We start from the raw sequence: 19,525 nt of genomic DNA, 5'->3' as shown, positions 1-19,525 counted from the left end.
TCAGCCTCTTAAAGGTTCCACCAGCAACCAATAGCAGGCCTGGGCCAAACCTCTAAAACACCTGGGCCATTCCAAACTGTAACCTATAGTGATGCTGGAATCCTGGAAACTAGAGCTGTGAGAAGATAAATTTCTATTGGGTTAATCCACCAAGTTTGTGATAAGCTATGACAGCAAACCCAGAAACTGTCAGAGGGAGAAAGAGGAGCGTTTGGTCCCATCCTAAACTATTTAGTGAAGTTTGGTTCCGCACACCACACTTCAGGGCACATGCTCACCAAAAGAGGGATGGAGGGTTTTCCCTGAATAGCCCAGAGTAGCCATGATTAGCATTAACACTTATAAGCTACATGATGAGAGGTTTCTGACATTCTCTGGGCAAATGAACAGCAGAGAAAAGTGGTGACCACACTATGGCTGAAGCAGATAGAGCAGCCAAGTGTTGAAAACATGAAGATCCCAAAGGGATATGAAGCTCCCAAAACAGGTGGGTCAGGAGTTTGGGCCCTCCTTAACCAGAAATCCCAGGCCACGAGCAGTTACAGCAGCTCTCAAGTGGCTCTCACCCAGAGCGCTGAGACAGACAGGAAGAAAGAAAAGCTGAAAGGCAGTAAGCATCCATGTGCATGCAAGCGGGCGCAGACAGGGACTAAACCCAGGCACGGATGTGGCTTTGGAGATGCAGAGGAAGGAATGCATTTTTAAAAAGGTCTGGAGGCTTAAGTCATCAGTCTCTGGCAACAGCTCGAATTTGGAGAGGGAAGAGTATTTATGAGGTGCCTACTAAAAGCATTGACCCAGGAGCCAGGAGCAAAATAAATATGAAATGGACACTTCTCCCCAGAGAAAGGAACAGCACCACAGGCAATGAAATGAGAGCATGAGCTCCAGTAACGACTTGAATTCTTATTTTAATGTGGCTAAAAGGGTCAAAAGGAAGAGCCAAAAGTTGGATTCATCACTGCTACTGCTTTCGTGTTTGAGGAAGTGGCGGTTCAGAGATGGCCAGATGTACTTAAAGAGGAGGGACTGGTACCACATGGGGAGTGGGGGGCGGGGAGAGCAAGAGAAAGGGGTCTGAGCCCATTTGGAAGGCGGCCCACAGGAGAGGTGTGTTTCCTGGTTGTCACACTCAGTGTGGATGTGGTTGTGAGAGCCAGATCCTGGTGGCCTGGATATGGGGAAGCATTTCCGAAACAAAGCCACCCATAGGCACAAAGGGCCAGGTGACCATATAATGGGTTTGGATCCATCCCAGCCAAAGGTTTGATCCAAAGAAGGACCAGATTGTCAGACAGAAACAAACGGAGTTAGCAGAACTGGCTAAGGGTTGGTATGTAAAACATTCAAGAACTTTTTTTTGTGGGGGGAGGGGGATCCGGTCGTGGGGCCTGAACTCTGGGCCTGGGCGCTGTCCCTCAGCTCTTCAGCTCAAGGCTAGTGCTCTACCACTTCAGCCACAGCACCACTTCCGGCTTTTTTTTTTTGCTTATGTGGTGCTGAGGAATCGAACCCAGGGCCTCATGCGTACAAGGCAAAGTGCTCTACCACTGAGCCACCTTCCCAGCCCAACATTCAAGAACTTTGCAAATCAATTCATGGTGAGGGGTGGGGATATGGTTCAGAGGTGACCTGACATGTTGAATTGAAACACCTTTGGACAACTGCTTAAAGAGAATAAGAAAAATGATATACAAAGTTTTTGTTAAAGCATGGCTGAAAAATCACAGCCACAGAGCACCTGAAAGTGCTTGCTTATGAGGGGGAGAGGGAAATAAATGGAGACTACAACTCCAAAATCCATGCATGCAAGGATAAACGAGTGAATTATGAGCTGGGCCCTACAGGAGCCAATGATAAAGTGTGCATGAACTGGAAGGGATGATTAACTGAACCCTCTGCTTCTGGGAGCAAAGTAAACAAGAGTCTTAAGCTCCCCATCCATTACCAAGGCAATTGTAGACCTGAATACTAAACAGATGACATATGAGCATAGGAAAGAGAGCAGTTCCATGAGGAGCCCATTGTGGGTTATAAAGTCAAAGGCATACACAAAATTCCTTCAATGTAGAGAGCAAGGGATGCCGTTAGACATAGCATTGCTCTTGTCAATTTGTCCAGCAGAATCTAATGTGATCTCTAGGAAACAAGGAAAACAATGTAAATGGAGCAAGCATAGGATATATAGTTGAGCTAGGGAAGCAACTAAATCCAATAAAGCTTGGTTCAGCAATTTCATTTGTCTAGAGCTGTTAGCTGCCATTAACCCCCTCCACCCTCCCACCCCCCTACCCTCCACCCCTGCTAATACTGGGGCTTGAACTCAGGGTCTGGGGCTTGAACTCAGGGTCTAGGCACTGTCTTTTTTTCACTCAAGGCTAGCACTTGAAGACACCTCTACTTCAGGCTTTTTTTTTTTTTGGTTGTTAATTGGAGATAAGAGTCTCACAGTTTTTCCTGCTTGAGCTGGCTTTGAACCTGAATCCTCAGATCTCAGCCTCCTGAGTAGCTAGGATTATAGGCAGGCGCCCTCAATGCCCAGCTAACATTATAATCTTTAAGAGTTTGCATAATTTAAAAGGATGAATTCTGTTGAGAGAGATGGGGAAGAACAATGGAAGAGTGACATTGATTAAAATGCAGTTTACTCATAATCTGATGTGTAGAATTGAAACCTCTGTACAAGCACTTACATTTTTAAAAAAACACTATTTATAAACTGACAGGTTGAATTGAAACCCCTTTGTACAGCTGCTTAAGGATAATGATTATAAATAATTTTACATACTATCTATATTTACATATAATTTATAAGTTTATATATACTACATAACTATATTTCAATTGTATTATATATTTTTTAAGGAGTTTTTAGGTTGTACTCTTGGCAAATCTTAGAAAATTTTTATCTACTCTTCACAGGAAAATATACATGGGCATAGACAAAACTGTATGTTTGGGATTGCAAGGTAAAGTATGAGCCCTGAAAATCATAAGCCTGAAGCCCAGAACAAAGTTCGAAGGATTAAGTTTATAAGCAGGAATTCCCACTGTTAAGATCTGAATAATTCTATTCTTCCCTGTCCTGGCTGTCGGCAGAGCTCTGGGTAGAAGCCACACTGCCTGTGATCAGAGGCTGCCAGCTGTGAGTGCCCAGATGGAGCCAGGGTACGCTGTGCTGAATGAGCTCACGGTCAGGGAGTGAACCCAGTGTGGCCAGGCTGGTCAAGCTGTGTGCTTTTCCAGATGAGATAGGGGGGAAAATGCCAGGAAGCCCACAGATTTCAGCCCAGGTGGGGCTGAGGCAGACCGGCCTCCAGAAAGTGGGAGCTCAGGTCACAGAAAGCCCTTCTGAGGACCGGTGGGAGCCAGCTACGTGGCTGAGATGTGAACACCACATTTTGAATTTCTAGTGGAGGAAACACAGTGTGGTTTGGAAATGGCCTCTAAGCCCTCTCTGGGATTGTGATGCTGGTGTTTCACACCCAGAGCAGCTGTTCCTTCTGCAGGGAAAGGAAAAGCAGTGGGAGGCCCCAGCTGGTCTGTTTGTTCCTAGACTCCTCCACCCCTCCCCTTCCCCCTCTCCTTCCCCCTCCTCCCTACCCCTTCCCCTCCTTCTCCTGCCCCTCCCCCCTCCTCCTAGCCTTCTTTTATTCCTTCTCCTCTTCACTTGCTCAGCTGGCACTCTACCACTTGAGCCACACCTCTAACCCAAATTTTTGCTGGTTACATTGCAGATGTATCTCTCTGACGTCCTTGGGTTTCAAATCACACTCCCTCTAGATCTCAGCCTCCTAAGTAGCTAGGTTTATAGGCAGCACCCCGCCATTTTTTGTATTCACAAAATAAGCAAGCATTGCCAATTGTCCAGGGATTTTGTGCAGATGATTAAACTAGAGAGTGTTCAAATGATAACTGAACTGTATTGAGCGCATAGCATGAGCTAGAGAATGTGCTAAATCATATTACTTAATTCAGTTCTTTTGAGGATCTTATGACATCAGAACTACTGGTTTGTTGTTACTGCTGGGTGGGCAGGTGAGAGTTGAGGCATAGTCTTGTGAAGTTGCTTAGGCTGGCCTCAAACTTGTGATCCTCCTACCTTAGCCTCCTGCCTCAGCTGGAATTACAGGCATATGCTCCTGTGCCCAGCTGAGACTACTCTTATCCCTGCAGATAAGGAAACAGAGGCACAGAGTGACTAGGCAGTTGGCCAGAGCCCCGAGCCCAGTGAATCTGAATGTGTAGCTCTGGTCATGTCCTTCCCCTCAGTGGGAGATGCACTAGTCCACTCACACGTGGGACAGTGTTGGCAGTGTCTTGCACTGAGTAGATGCTCTACAAATGTTCATTTCCTTCTTCTTGTCCACTTCAGCAGCACATGAACTTTGTCCTCTGGAGAGATGGTTTCCTGCCCTTCTTACATTAACACCAGTGGCCAACTGTGTTGGAGAATCATTTTGACTTGTGTGCTGTGTGATTGTGTGGGTGTGTGATGTGTGTGTGTGTGTGTGTTACCTCTCACATTCATGCTTCCAGTCATTCCTACCATTCTTAGGCATTGAATAAGGAGGGTGGCGTGTTCCCCTTGTAAGCCCTGCTTGAGCAAAACGCCATGATGGAGAAAAGGTGCCAGCTAAATGTGACTCATTCTCGGAGCTTGGCATAGATCCTTCAGCGCAAGGCGAGGCCACGGCAGGACAGTAAACACATCTTGCGAAGGCATAGGAATGCTCTCACGCTGCCGCGGCGGGCTGGGCTGTACTGAATGTTCCCACAGCTCAGCAATTGCAAGGATCAGACCCATAAAACCCTCCAAGCTGTCCATGAGACCAGAGCTTGGGAACGATGTGCAAAACCACTCAGCCTGGGAGATTTTATTGGTTATTCCAAAAGCTCATGACCCGAAGACTTTCGTCTTCTCATCGAAATAAAACCTCCAGTGAAAAGAAGAAAATGTCTTTTTTTTTTAAATGATTTTTTTGTTTTCTTCTTGATGTCTGATCATGGGAGTTGGAAGGAATTTGATGTACTCTTGTTCCAGTTAGTAAGACAACCCAGGCTTGCAGCTGGAAAGCTTTGGCTAAGTGACATAGGAGCGGTCTAAAGAGTTTAAAAACAAAAACACAACAACAACAACAGCAACAAAAACCCAGGATAGACACTGTAGCACATGCCTGTAATCCCAACTATGTGGGAGATACAGTAAGATAAACAAGATCTGAATCTAGCTCAGACAAAAAGCAGGAGACCCTGTCTGACAAATAATTGATGCAACAACAACAAAAAGTACTAGAGGTGTAGTGGCTTACGTGGTAAGTGTCCTTTCACTCCAGCTTATCCCTGGCTTTTGCCACAGAAGTCCTCTCCTGCTACCTGGCCCAGGCACTGCTGGGAGGAGACTCCCTCAGGCTCCCTCGCCAGCACTGTGCTCACAGTGTGGTCAGGCTCAGTTCCTGGCTGAGGCATAAGCTACCAATCCTCCCAACCCAAACCAGGCAGCCAAACAGACAGAGAATGACAGCTCGCTGGGAGCCTCTGTACCACCCCAGCCCAGGAGTGCCTGCTCACCCATTTTGGCAGCTCATGTCTGGAAGCCAGTCAGAGCCACAGTGGCACAAGCTGTAATGAACTTATTCAGGGAGTTTGTAGCCCAAGCTTACTGGGAGAGGGGGAAAAGGGTAGCAGCAAGGCCGGATGGAAGAGGATGGAATTGTGGGAGGAAGAGACTACCTGTCATGAGAGGCTATTACAACACATGCCTAGCATGTGCAAGGCCCTGGGTTCAATCCTGAGCATCCCTTCCCCCAAAGACCATCAATAAAGAAACTATATCTTTAAGAAGTCAGGCCAGGTGTTGGTGGCCCATGCCTGGAACCTTATCTACTCTGAGATCTGAGGATTGTGGTTTGAAGCTAGACAGTGCTGGAAAGTCCATGAGACTTTTATCTCAGTTAATTGCCAAAAAGCAGGAAGTAGAGATGTGGTTCATGTGATAGATCAACAGCCTTGAGCAAAAATAGCGAAAGGACCACAGCCAGACCCTGCTTTCCAGCCCTAGTGCTGACACAAAACAAAAGAGTCTGTAGCAGCTGCTATTTCTTTATTACAGGGGTTCAGACCCTGTGCTAAACATGTATGTAAGTTGCTTTATTAAATTGTAATTCATTGGCACTAGAATCTAATAGGAAAGCTCATGCCATTCTATTTCTAGAGAAGGGAAACTGAGACAAGAGAAAGCTGACTCGTTAGTACATTCTTGACATCAGCGAGTGGCTGAGATGGAATTCCAACTGAGTGTTCTGCAACTCCAAGTGAAGATTTTCTACCCTCCACCCATCTGACTCCTCCCTGCCTACATCTCCCCAAAGCTGGAGAGGGAACTCTCATCCCATTCCCCGCCACCATGGCGGGGGCTGGTTGAGCCTTCAAATATCTTATTGGGTTGTTCTTCTTTTTTTGTTGTTTTTTTGGTCAGTGGTGGGTTTGAATTCTTGGCCTGGATGCTGTCCCTGAGCTCTTCAGCTCAAGGTGAATGCTCTACCACTTGAACCACAGCACCACTTATGACTTTCTGGTGGTTAATTAGAGATAAGAGTCTCACAGACTTTCCTGCCGAAGGTGGCTTTGAACAGTGATCCTCAGATCTCAGCCTCCTGAGGAGCTAGGATTACAGGTGTAAGCCACGGCACCCAGCCCAAGTATCTTTAGCATTTACCTGTCTTAGCCAGCCTGAATGTCTGCTATGGCTGCGGGCTGGGCTCACTTTATTGGCCTCATGATGCCAAGTAGAATGGCAAAGCCCCCTACATATCCACATCAGGGTGGGTATTGCTGGTCAGAGGGTAGCTTGCCTTCAGATAGACCGAGAGATGGGGAGGAAGACCACATCTGGCCACAGGAAGGACTTTGAAGGGTGTCCAAGACAAATGCTACGGAGTCTCCAAGTGAACTCTGAAGTGCCAGCAACCATGGTCTCCACATCAGAGCCAGTTCCAAAACACAGATGACCAGAGATGGGACCCAAGTGTTTCCAATCCAGCCAGGGCATTTCCCGCAGCCCCAGTGCCTGGTGTAAGGCAGCAATAGACAGTCCGTGTGTAAGAGGCAACTTAAAAGGGGCATTTGCTGCTGAATGCTGGTGGCTCACACATGAAAACCTAGCTACTCAGGAGATCTGAGTCAGCCTGGGCAGGAGAATCTGTGAGACTCTTATCTCTAATTAAGTACCAAAAAGCCAGAAGTGGAGCTGTGGTTCGAGTGGCAGAGCTCTAGCCTTGAGCACCAAAGCCGAGGCCTTGAATTCAAGCCCTAGGACCAGAAAATAGGAAAGAATGCATTTGTTGAGTCCTTCGAAGTAACCAAAAGTTCCCCAGCTTTGAACCTGTGCCCTTGGATCTGAGCTACACTCTGCTATAGTCACTGCGCAACCACCTTGTGTGTAGGAGGCAAGAAAAGAATCAGAGAAGCACCTTGTGTGGAAGGCAAGCTGCCCGGCAAACAGGCCATGTCTGCTCTTAAAGCAGTGAGCCCAAACTCGGGAGACTACCTTAGTCCTATTCTGTTCTAGTCATAAAGTAACTTCTAGGAAACTCTTCCAGGGACAAAGCTCAGGGGCAACCAGGCCACACCTACAATGTGGGACTGTTTTAACTCTGCACACCTTTCTCGCCCTCTGCCGATTCTCCCTATTTAACCTGAAGCCAATGTCTGTGCCTGTGAAGATGGCTGAAAATGGACTGGTCTTCCCATGGCTGCCATAGAACAAATCTCTTTTCTCTGCCCTTTACTGCGTCTCTTTATCTGGCATGCGGGGGCAAGTAGGCAGACCTAACTTGGGACTCCTGGACTTTGGGGTTGGGATCTGAGAACCCCAGTTTCACATGCACTGTCCCCTGGTGTCACACGCATTCTTGGCCTCGCTTTGGTGCCAACATCACCGGCTGGTCCATGTGCCCTCTCTGCTCCTTCAGTTCCATTTGTTCCTTCTCTCCATTCTCCTGTTTCATCCTGCTGTTGATTTGTCTTCTGCTCTTAGAGTCGGTCGGAGCTCTCTGCGATGTTTAATGACCATTCTGACACTCGCAGACTCTGTGCACACAATCCAGCCTTTCTAAATTGCTTTCGAGGATTAAACCTTTGCTTACAGGAAGTCTAGACATGCATGCGTCATGAATCATTTCTATAGATCAATATGAAATCTCAATCACAACCTAGCTAGAACGTCCACTGGCCAGGATGGTCCCAGTCCCTCGCTCTCAGCCATCCTCAGGACGGAGCCGTTGTGGCCTTAGAAATCAATGTCTGGCTCTGGAGGAGGAGGCGGACCCGGCATGCAGGACGGTTGGTGATCTTGCTGAGCCATTACCAAGTGCTGTTAATCACACACAACTTCCCAATGACCGCTGATGTCCAAAACAAGACAAGAGGAGGCAAAGAGTTAAAGCCTGGAGAATCTGATACCGTCTAGACTCTGGAGAGACACTATCTGTAAGACGGGTGATGAAGCAGATCTACTGAAATGCAGCGAGATGAAACTAAAATTTCTACTTTAATTTCCTTTTGCTAGAAGAATACAAACTTATGCTGGGCACTGGTGGCTCATGCCTATAATCCTAGCTACTCAGGAGGTTGAGATTTCAGGATCTGAAGTCAGACTGGGCAGACAGATCCACAAACCCCTTATCTCTAACTAACTAGCCAAAAAAATAAAAATAAAAAATAATAACAGAAGTGGAGGTGTGGCTCAACTGAAAGAGCACCAGCTTTTAAGGACAGCACTCAGACTGAGATTAAACCAGAGTATACACACACACACACACACACACACACACACACACACACACACACACACACACACACACACACACACGAACACAAACTTTATGTAAATATTTGGCATACAGATTAACAGTGGAATGTAAGAGTGCATTTGTATGCATGCCAGACATCTCTCAGTATCCACAGGGGATTGGTTCCAGGACCCACTGAAATCCCTAGGTCCTCAAGTCCCTTTTAATAAAATAGATATGCAAATATCCCTTGTATGCAAATGTGTGTTATTTGCATGTAACCTATGGACATCCTTCCCTAACACTTTAAATTATCTCTAGATGACTTTTCATACCTGATGTAACATAAATGTTGCAAAAATCATTGTTCTGCTATATAATTTAGGGGAAAATATTCCACATAGATGCAATTACCCCCCCCCCCCGGAAATATTTAGGATCTGCAGTTGATTGAATGTGGAGGAAGCCTTCAGAGGTGGAGGGCCAACTGTGAAAACATGTACATACACTAGAGAGGTGCACACTCAAGATCTGATGTCCAATGAACACAGGGAGAACAGTTTGGAGGCCCTCCCCCATTTAGGCAGGGGAGGTCATTCCGGTTTTTTGTTGTTATTGTTGTTGTTTTGGGTCCAGTCGTGGGACCTGAACTCTGGGCCTGGGCGCTGTCCCTCAGCTCTTCAGCTCAAGGCTAGTGCTCTACCACTAGAGCCACAGTGCCACTTCTGGCTTTTTTTTTTTTTTTTTTGCTTATGTGGTGCTGAGGAATCGAACCCAGGGCCTCAGGCATGCAAGGCAAGCGCTCTACCACTGAGCCACCTTCCCAGACTGTCATTCCGGTTTATGTGAGGACCATCACAAGACTTAGATGTGGAGAAAGCCCCAAGGAAGACATGAAGAGGCTTGATCTCAATTCAGACACCAGGATGAGGCACAATTCAGGGTTTGCCATGATCCCAAGGCCCTCATGTTCATGCCAGCCTGTGCATCCATCAGAAGAACGTTTATCGGAGGACTTGAGGGCAGCCAAATATACCCACAAACTTACTGTCAATGTGTTTATGAATAAACACATCACCATCATGATGAAGAAGAACTATATCCTCCCCCCAACAAAAAAGAAGATAATCCTTTGTCTGTTGCATGGTAATAATCAGTTCTAAAAAGGAGTTTGATTTGGGTAGATTGGTGAGTATTTTTTAAAATTTCCTTTCCTATCATTGTTAACTGACAAGGAAAGTATGTGTGTGTGTGTGTGTGTGTGTGTGTGTGTGTGTGTGTGTGTGTGTGTGTGTGTGTGTATGTGTGTGTGTGTGTGTGTGTGTGTGTGTTGGGGTTTAAACTCAGGTCCTTGTGCTCTTGTCTGGCTTTTTATACTCCAGGCTAACACCCTACCGTTTGAGCCACACCTCTACTTCTGGCTTTTTGCTGGATAATTTGAGATATGTTAAGGCTGGCTTCAAACCTTGATGCCCAGATCTCAGCCTCTGGAGTAGCTGAGAGTAAAGATAAGTCACTGGTGCAGAGGCCACACTGTTAATAATTTAACTGGTCTTCACAGGAACAATCGTTGGAATTGAAAGGAGTAGGTGTCCAGAGTGGGAGCAATAGGGAACAAGGAAAGAAGTAAGCAAAGTAGGAAGAGAAGGAGTAAAACGAATCTGTTAAAACCTTAAAGAACTGTCCAATCTTAAGAACATCTGGCAAACTCTTGCATTCCTGTGTGCTGTGTGTGCTATTACCAGCTGTGGCCAGCAGAGGGCAGCTTCCCCCCTGTTTAAGCAAAAAGCTTCTGGCATGAGCTGCTATGAAGCTAGCTTGAGCAAGGGCCCTCCTCCAGCCTCTGGAAATAAATCTTTCCTTAGCTTTTGCCTCTGCAGAGTAAGCTGCTGAAAAATCAACCCTTCTCAAGGCCCTTAGCGCACAGGGGTGTGATCAGTATTCTCGGCTCTGATGGAATTCCCAGGGGGCTTGGTTGGAGGTGGGGGAGGTTCCTGGCTTTCAGGGAGATCAGCCTTGGAGTGGGAGGCAGAGATGTACCTGCTGAACAAGAGAAGCCCAGGGACAGGATCAACAGCCCAGGGAGTTGAAGGGCATCACATGTCTGTGTCCACCTTGGTGGCCCCATGCCATGAAACATCCCTTTATAATTAAGTCAGTGACTGAGATTTCTTGGTTTCCCCTTCCTTCCTTCCTTCCTTCCTTCCTTCCTTCCTTCCTTCCTTCCTTCCTTCCTTCCTTCCTTCGTTCCTTCCTTCCTTCCTTCCTTCCTTCCTTTCTTCCTTCCTTCCTTCCTTCTTTCCTTCCTTTCTTCCTTCCTTCCTTCCTTCCTATAGAACCAACCATGTATTGTCCACTACCAGAATCTTTCCCATAAACCCACTGCTTTTCTTCCTTGCCCACCTAATGCACCATTAACATAGTGTGTGTGTGTGTGTGTGTGTGTGTGTGTGTGTGTGTGTGTGTGTGTGTGTGTGTGTGTGTGTGTGTGGTCACACATCTCAGCCATAGCCAGGTGCCGCAGTTTTGCTGACAGGCTCCTGTGTGCGTGGACTCTTGGCATTCTTGCTGGTTGGCAGAGCCGAAGGTTTCATGATTGTATCAATCTTTTGATACAACAGGAAGCCCTGAGATCCTGGATGAGGTGCTGACCTTGTCTGTCTCTACAGGAAGACACACCTGAACCTGTTGAATGGAGACCCTCTATAGCAGGTCTGATTACAGAGAGGTCAGCCCCTAAATGGCCACCTCTGTCTCCACCCTGCAAATATAACACTAGACCAAGTTGTTGAACATGCTGGAAGGATTTTTATGCCTCTCAGAAGGTGCTGGTCCTACCCAGTAGCTCCCCTCAACCAGGAGCCTGAATTGAGACCCCTGTAGCAAAAGCCAGGGTCCTGCTAGGTGCTGGTGGCTCATGCCTGTAATCCTAGCTACTAAGCTGAGATGTGAGGATTGTGGTTTAAAGCTAGCCCAGACAAGGAAGTCCATGAGACTCTTACCTCCAGTTAACCAGCAAAAATCTGTGGCTTAAGTGGTAGAGCACTAGCCTTGAGCAACAAAACTTAGGCGCAATCAGTGCCCAGGCCCTGAGTTCAAGCTCCAGGACCAGTACCAAAATAAACCTAAGATAAAGTAAAATTTGATGTCCTGAAGATGTCTTGGAACATCAGCATCACACCACAGAAATCCACTCGATCCTTGGATCCACTGGTTATAATGGCTCTCACTCTTGGGCCCGTCTCCCTGTACCATGCTGTCTCTGATCAATTATTTGTTCAATGCTTTAGGTTGACTTGTCCTCTTAAAAAAAAAAAAGGAAGAGTGGAAGAAACATAGGGAATTCCAGGGTTGTGTTGAAGCCAGAATCTAAAAATAGCTCTTGAGCAGAAAAGCAGACTCGACTGTGGCTTCTTGTTATCTCAAAGCAGCAGCAACTAATGACCATCACGTGCCACCAGGCAATGGCTGCAGCTACCAGGATGATACAGCCTCACTGGCGATGGCCTCCCTGATGGCCAGGAAGGCTTGTCTCTGTGACCTTTCCCTTGGAAGTGTGAGGATAGGGGTGTGGGAGCCCCCAGTTCCCTGCCTGCCTGAGAGACTTAAGGTGAACAGTGGAGGACACTTCAAAGTTCCTATCCCAAATGCACCCACTGGTGGCTCCAGAAACTAGCCCCTGTCATCCCCCCACACTCCCCAAGACCCAATAATTATGAGAAACAGTTCTCTGGTGCGTGTAGATACTGGGCCCTGTGATAAATACTCGGCTTGGATCATCCTCTTGGATTCCCACAACTCAGTAAGATTCCCCAGATGACAACCAAGGGAAGAGACTTGAAGAGGTTAAGTCACTTCCTGAGATTCGCAAGGCCAGCACATTGCAGAACCAGGATTTAAACCCAGATGTCACTGTCTTCCAAACCCCCAGGGTCTCAACCGCTATGCCATGCTGCTTCCACTGGAATCACGATGCAGAGCGAACAAAGATGAGCCCAGCCAAGCAGAGAGCATTTCCTAATTTGGAGGGTTATGAAGCCTTAAGACAGCTCCCAAAGGAAGACACCACACCAATGTTCTGGAGATGGCTCAGTCCTCTGGAAGAACAAAAGAAATACCAGGCAGCATTTTCCCTGTCAGCTGCTCTGCCCACACACAAGAAGGCTAAACTGAGCTCCTACTATGTGCCAGGAATAGGAGGAAACCAAACCATAATATTATCTAATGCATTACACTCAAGGAGAAAAGGAACAAGCACACCATAGCCATAAATATAAGTTGTTAATGTGTTAACGGTTTGGTTTCCAGCCAGAGGTGCCATTGAGAGGTGGTGGAATCTTTAGGAGGCGGGGCTTATTGGGAGGAAGTTAGGTCATTGGCAGGAAGGGGGAGGAGTCCTGGAAGGTGACATTGGCCCTGGCCTCTTCCTCTTCCTCTCTGTTTACTTCCTCTCTACAGGCCTTCTCTACCACAAGCTCCTGTCATGATGTACTATTCCCAAAGCAACAGAGCTCCCAAAGGAAGCATAGACCAAAACTGCTAAAGTCATGAGACAAACCTTTTCCTTAAGCTGATTTTCTCCAGTATTTTATATCATAGTAATAGAAAGTTGACTAACAACAGCAAGTTTGTGAATACATGTGCAAGGTAAATCTAGCCAGTGAGAAAGGCCATGGACTTTGGTGGAGGTGGGGGATGGACTTTCCCAAGGAATAATTTGAAGCTGAGTCAAGCTAATGTTGAGAATTCCACTTGGGCAGGAGCAAGCTTCAGCTATCGGGCTGTCCAGGCCAACGGCCCAGCAATGGCTCCAGTAGCAGGCGGTGTGGTGTCTATAAGGAGATCTCACTGGCTGCAGGAGAGGCATTTTGTCTTCACTGTGACGAAACACCTGAGAAAATCAACTTAATGAAGGAAAAGCTGTATTTTAGCTCCTGGTTTCAGAGGTCCATGGTCATTTGGTTTGGTTGCTTTGGCCCCCAAAGCAGCATAGTACATCATGGTGAGAAGTCTGGGGCCGAGGAGAGGACCAGTGGGCATCATCAGGGAAGGAGAAAGGATTGCAGCTCACCCTCAAGACAGCATGGAAGGAAATGTCCTCTGTGGCTCAAGCAAGCTCCTGGAAGCAGGAGAGGGTGGGAGGGGCTGCTTCCAGCCATTGGGAGTTAGGGAAATGGAGAGAAGGAAGGGAAGGCTGCATAGCAGTTGTTCTACCTCTACCCAAGGAAGAAACCCTCTGCTGAGCTCCTCAGAATGTGGGGGCCTTCGCAGAGGCCTGGTCCAAGGGAGTGAGGCTCCCTGGTAGATGGAAGGTGCTGCTGCCAGTTTGTTCTTCTGCCTGGCCTGGAACAGCATCTGCCTGGTGAGGGGACCTCCCTCTGCTGGCCACTTGCCTCTAGAGGGCCCTGGGGACCCCAAAGAGCAGCATGATGAACTTGAAGACCCAGCCTGGACTTGCTGACTGACTCCAGTTATGGATGGGGTAGGGGTGAGGGATGAAGAGATTAAAGACAGATGCAGTCAGAGTTGGGGCTTGTTGTGGTTTGGATAAGTGTCTCCCAAAGGTCTGTGTGTTAAAGGCACGGTCCCTAGGAAGGCACTGTTGGGAGGTGTGGAACCTTTAAGAGGTGGAGCTTAGTGGGAGACCCTTAGGCCATTGGAGGTATGACCTTAGAGGGGATCATCCTGGGACTACTGATCTGTCCTCCCCTCCCTTCCCCTTCCCTCTACTCCCCTCCCCTCTCCTCCCCTCTCCTCCCCTCCTTTCCCCTCCCCTCCCCTCTCCTCCTTTCCCCTTTCCTCCCCTCTCCCCTTCTCTCTTCTCCTCCCCTCCCCTCTCCCCTCCTCTTCTCTGGTCTCCTCTCTTTAAAAAATCAAGAAAATGTCAGTGGCCGACCGCTCACACCTATAATTCTAGCTACTGAGGACGCTGAGATCTGAGGATCATGTTTCAAAGCCACCTCAAACAGAAAAGTCCATGAGACTCTTATCTCCAATAAACCACCAAAAAAAATGGAAATGAAACTATGCTTTAAGTGGTAGAATGACAGCTTTTAGGGGAACAGGTAAAGGACAGAGCCCAGGCCCTGAATTCAAATTCCAGCATCATCAAAAAAAAAAAAAAGCAAGAAAATACTTAGATTAAGGAGACCATATAAAAAATAAAGAGGAGGGCTGGGAATGTGGCTTAGTGGTAGAGTGCTTTCCTAGCATGCATGAAGCCCTGGATTCGATTCCTCAGTACCACATAAACAGAAAAAGCTGGAAGTAGTGCTGTTGCTCAAGTGGTAGAGTGCTAACCTTGAGCAAAAGAAGTTCAGGACAGTGCCCAGGACTGGCAAAATATATCTATATACACACAGGAGCCAGGCTGAAGGGGCTCCCACTGACTGAATTTAGGATAACATGGACACTAAAAACAATATTGGTGGTCAGTAGGTGATATAATTTATTAAACTTTAGAAATATCCACAAGTCCACAGTGATACCCCAAGCACAATGAAGAAATTGAATTTTCCAAGCACCAACATCATTGTCTTGATCAAGGGTCACCATTGAAGATTTTGTGGGAATACAGTATTCATACAAGCTTACAGTAACAGTTATGGTTTGGTTAGGTAACATGTGTATCCCAAAGGTTCATGTACTGGAGTATATCAGTATTGAGAGATGGTGGTGGGACCTTTAAGAAGTGTGGCCTAATGGGAAGGGATTAAGTCATAGGGTTACTACTCCTGACAGGAATCAGTACCTATGCTGAGGGACTGGGTTACGGCTCATAGGACAGGACTGGCTACTAGAGTTCAGCTGTTATAAGACCGAGATGAGTCTTTTTTTTTTTTTTTTAAATTTGAGAACATACTGTACAGAGGGGTTACAATTACATGGGCAGGATAATGCATACATTTCTTACCAAGCATTGCAGCCTCCTCCTTTGTTTACCCTTCACCTCCCTTCCCAGCCTCCCCCCTCTCCCCCACCCAATCATACCCCCCTCCCCCCACCACCGACATTGTAAAGCTGGTTTTGACATGACATTTTGTACTTCTCATTGTTGCAACAGGTCCACCTGAATCCTTAAACGACTTGTTTGTCCCCATCTCCTCCACATGTTATACTGACATCAAATATAGTGAAAGCGGGGGTTACACTGTGGGGGAGGGACATACAAAGCAACAAAGAAATAATCTTATAAATGCGTTAGAAACACATGCATGAAAGAAACGAAAACATTAAAATACATATTTAAGGGTTCGTTTTCCTAACATCACATTATCTGACCTTTTCCGCTTGACTCATACCTATACTAGATATTGCAAATAAGGGAAACCATGGGACCTATGTTTCTTTGGGCCTGGTTTACTTCACTTAATATAATTTTTTCCAAGCCTTTCCATTTCCTAACAAATGGGGAAATGTCATTCTTTCTGATGGAGGCATAGAATTCCATTGTGTATATATACCACATTTTCTTGATCCATTCATCTATTGAGGGGCATCTGGGTTGGTTCCATATCTTAGCTATGGTAAATAATGCTGCAATAAACATAGTTGTGCTGGTAGCTTTAGTGTGGTCTTGTTTGTAAACATTTGGGTAAATGCCCAAAAGTGGGATTGCTGGATCATAGGGGAGATCTATGTGAAGTCTTTTGAGGAACCTCCATACTGCTTTCCAAAGTGGTTGAACAAGTTTACATTCCCACCAACAATGAAGTAAGGTTCCTTTCTGTCCACATCCCCTCCAGCATCTGTTGTTGTTAAGAGTTCTTGATTTTTGCTGTTCTAACTGGAGTGAGGTGATATCTCAATGTTGTTTTGATTTGCATTTCTTTTATGGCTAGGGATGTTGAACATTTCTTCATGTGTCTATTGGCCATCCTTCTTTCTTCTTCAGAGAAGCTTCTCTTTAAGTCTTTCGCCCACTTATTTATTGGGCAGTTGTTTCTTTGAGGATTTGTTGTTGGGTGGTTTAATTTTTTGAGTTCCAAATATATTTTAGATATGAGACCCTTGTCCGTTGTATGGCTAGTAAAGATCTTCTCCCAATCGGTGGGCTTTCTATTGATCTTGCTAGCTATGTCATTTGCCCTGCAGAAGCTCTGCAACCTTATGCAATCCCATTTGTCCAACCTTTCTTTGATTTGTTGTGTTTCCAGGTCTCTATTCAGAAAATTTCGGCCTGAGCCAAGGAGACCTAGGGTTTCTCCTATTCCATCCTGTAATGTTTTCAGAGTGTCTGCTTTGAGTTCAAGGTCTTTGATCCATTTGGAGTTGATTCTGGTGCAGGGTGATATATAAGGATCTAGCTTTAGTTTTCTACATGTAGTTAACCAATTTTGCCAGCACCATTTACTGAAGAGGCTGTCTTTCTTCCATTCTATTGTTTTAGCTTCCTTATCGAAGATTAGATGGCTATAGGTCTGTAGGTTCATTTCTGGGTTTTCAATTCTTTTTTTTTTTTTTTTGGTCGGTCGTGGGCTTGAACTCTGGACCTGAGCGCTATCCCTCAGCTCTTCAGCTCAAGGCGAGCGCTCTACCACTTGAGCTACAGCACCACTTCCTCTGGGTTTTCAATTCTATTCCACTGAAGACCGAGATGAGTCTTGCATCTCACCTCAGTCTTTCACACATATGCTGGAACACGTCACTTCTACCATAAGCTGAATCATCACGAGACCCTCATTAGAAGCTGAGCAGATCCCGGGGCCACGGTCTTGAGCTTCCCCACACCCAAAAATATGAGCCAAAAGAAAATGCTTTCTAATGATCTCCACCACAGGTATTTTTGTCACAGTACCATCAAGAAGATTAGGACAACAATACTGCACGAATTTCTCATTAACAACACAATGTAAAAGAAGACTTTTTTTTTTGTCAGTCATGAGAAGTTGTCCCTGAGATTTTTCATACGAGGATAGCACTCTACAACTTTGAGCCACAGTGTCACTTGTAGTTTTCTGGTGGTTGATTGATTGGAGATAAGAGTCTCATGGACTTTCTGTGCCCAAGCCGCCTTCTAACTATACTCTTCAGCCTTCTGAAGAGCTCGGATTACAGGTGTGAGCCACAGGTGGCTGGCCCATTTTTTCAAAAATAGCAAAATGTTCTAGGCTCATCTGGTACTTTTCTTGTCCTAGGGTGGACCTGGCTAGTTTTCTAAGGAATTCTTGTATCTTTTATTGGAAGTGGCATTTAGACAACAAAATGTAAGTATTAGTGGTGTTTATTACTATAGGACTCATGGCTTCTAGATCATTCAGTAGTTGTAAAAAATAATAATGGTTCTGAGAGGTGAAAAATTTCTTGTAGGAGCCCTGGCTAAGCTGCTAATTATATATTTTTTGGGGGGGTGGGGTGGGGTATCAGCCCTGGGGCTTGAACTCAGGGCCTGGATCCTGTCCCTGAGGGTTTTTTGTTTGTTTGTTTGTTTGTTTTTTTACTCAAGGCTAACATCCTGCTATTTGAATTATTTAACAAAATGAACACCAGCAGGGGAATGTGGCTCAGGGGTAGAGTGCTTGCCTAGCATGCATGAAGCCCTGGGTTCCATTCCCAGTACCACATAAACAGAATACGCCAAAAGTGGCACTGTGGCTCCCATAGTAGAGTGGTAGTCTCGAGCAAAAGAAGCTCAGGGACAGTACCCAGGCCCTGAGTTCAAGTCCTAGGACTGTCAAAAACAAAAGCAAAACCAAAACCAAAATGGACACCAGGAAGTGGAAACACATTGTAGGGGCAAGCGGGTGTGGGCAAGAATGGAGGGGTGAATAAATACTGCCATTATATGCAGCGTAGATTATGTAAGAATTGAACACACAGCTTGGGGATGGGTCTAGGATGAGAAGAGATGGGAAGAATGGTGGAAGGGGTGACCTTGATCAAGATGTATTGTCCGTGTAATCTCGCATCTGGAAGTGAAACCCCTTTGTACAACTATTTTGTAAAAATGAATGAATATTTTTATAAAGCACACCTCCATCCACACTGCCACCTTTGACCCAGTAAGCCCCACACGTGGGCACAACACCCACATCCAGGCCCTGATCCCGCTCATCTCCCCATTTCCTCTCTAGGGCAATGGTGACCCTACTTGGCTTCTGACCCCTCTGCCTCCACCACTCCCCAGACCCCACCTATGGTCACCTGCTGTGACCTGAGGTTGCTTGCGTCTCAACTGTCTTTCCTTCCTGCCACCACTAGGGGGCCGGCCCTTTTCTGCTTTCTTCTTTCCCTAAAATAGCCTCCACACTCTGCACCGAATGATCTTAGAATCCATACCTAATTGTGTCACTCTGCACAAAGCCTTTCTGAACTGGCCTCAGGTTCTGGAATTTTCCTCATCTCTCTCCCCTTCATAATGAACTATTTGTAGAATCCAAATGCTTTTCCTTCCTTCCTTCCTTTTCTTTTCTTTTCTTTCTTTTTCATTCCTTCTCTCTCTCTCTTTCTCTCTCTCTCTCTCTCTCTCTTTCTTCCTACTTTCTTTTCTGCCTTTCTTCCATTTTGGGGGATACTGGAGTTGAACCCAGCCTCTCAAATGTGATTCTCCCTAGGCCATGCTCCTAGCGCCTTTGCTAGTTGTTAGCCTGCTTTTCAGATACAATCTTGCACTTTTTGGCCTGGCTGAGATGATCCTGTCTCTGCCCCCTAAGTAACTGGGATTCCGATTATACATCACCTGCTTGTCCACAAACACTTCGTGGTCCCAGTCTGCTCAACCTGTGTCCCTTTAG

This window comes from Dipodomys merriami, unplaced genomic scaffold, assembly GCF_024711535.1.
Source record: "Dipodomys merriami isolate MVZ:Mamm:240054 unplaced genomic scaffold, mDipMer1.0.p SCAF_6, whole genome shotgun sequence".
In the NCBI taxonomy this organism is placed as follows: Eukaryota; Metazoa; Chordata; class Mammalia; order Rodentia; family Heteromyidae; genus Dipodomys; species Dipodomys merriami.
The sequence above is the reverse complement of the archived record's forward strand: the minus strand, read 5'-3'. Positions refer to the sequence as shown.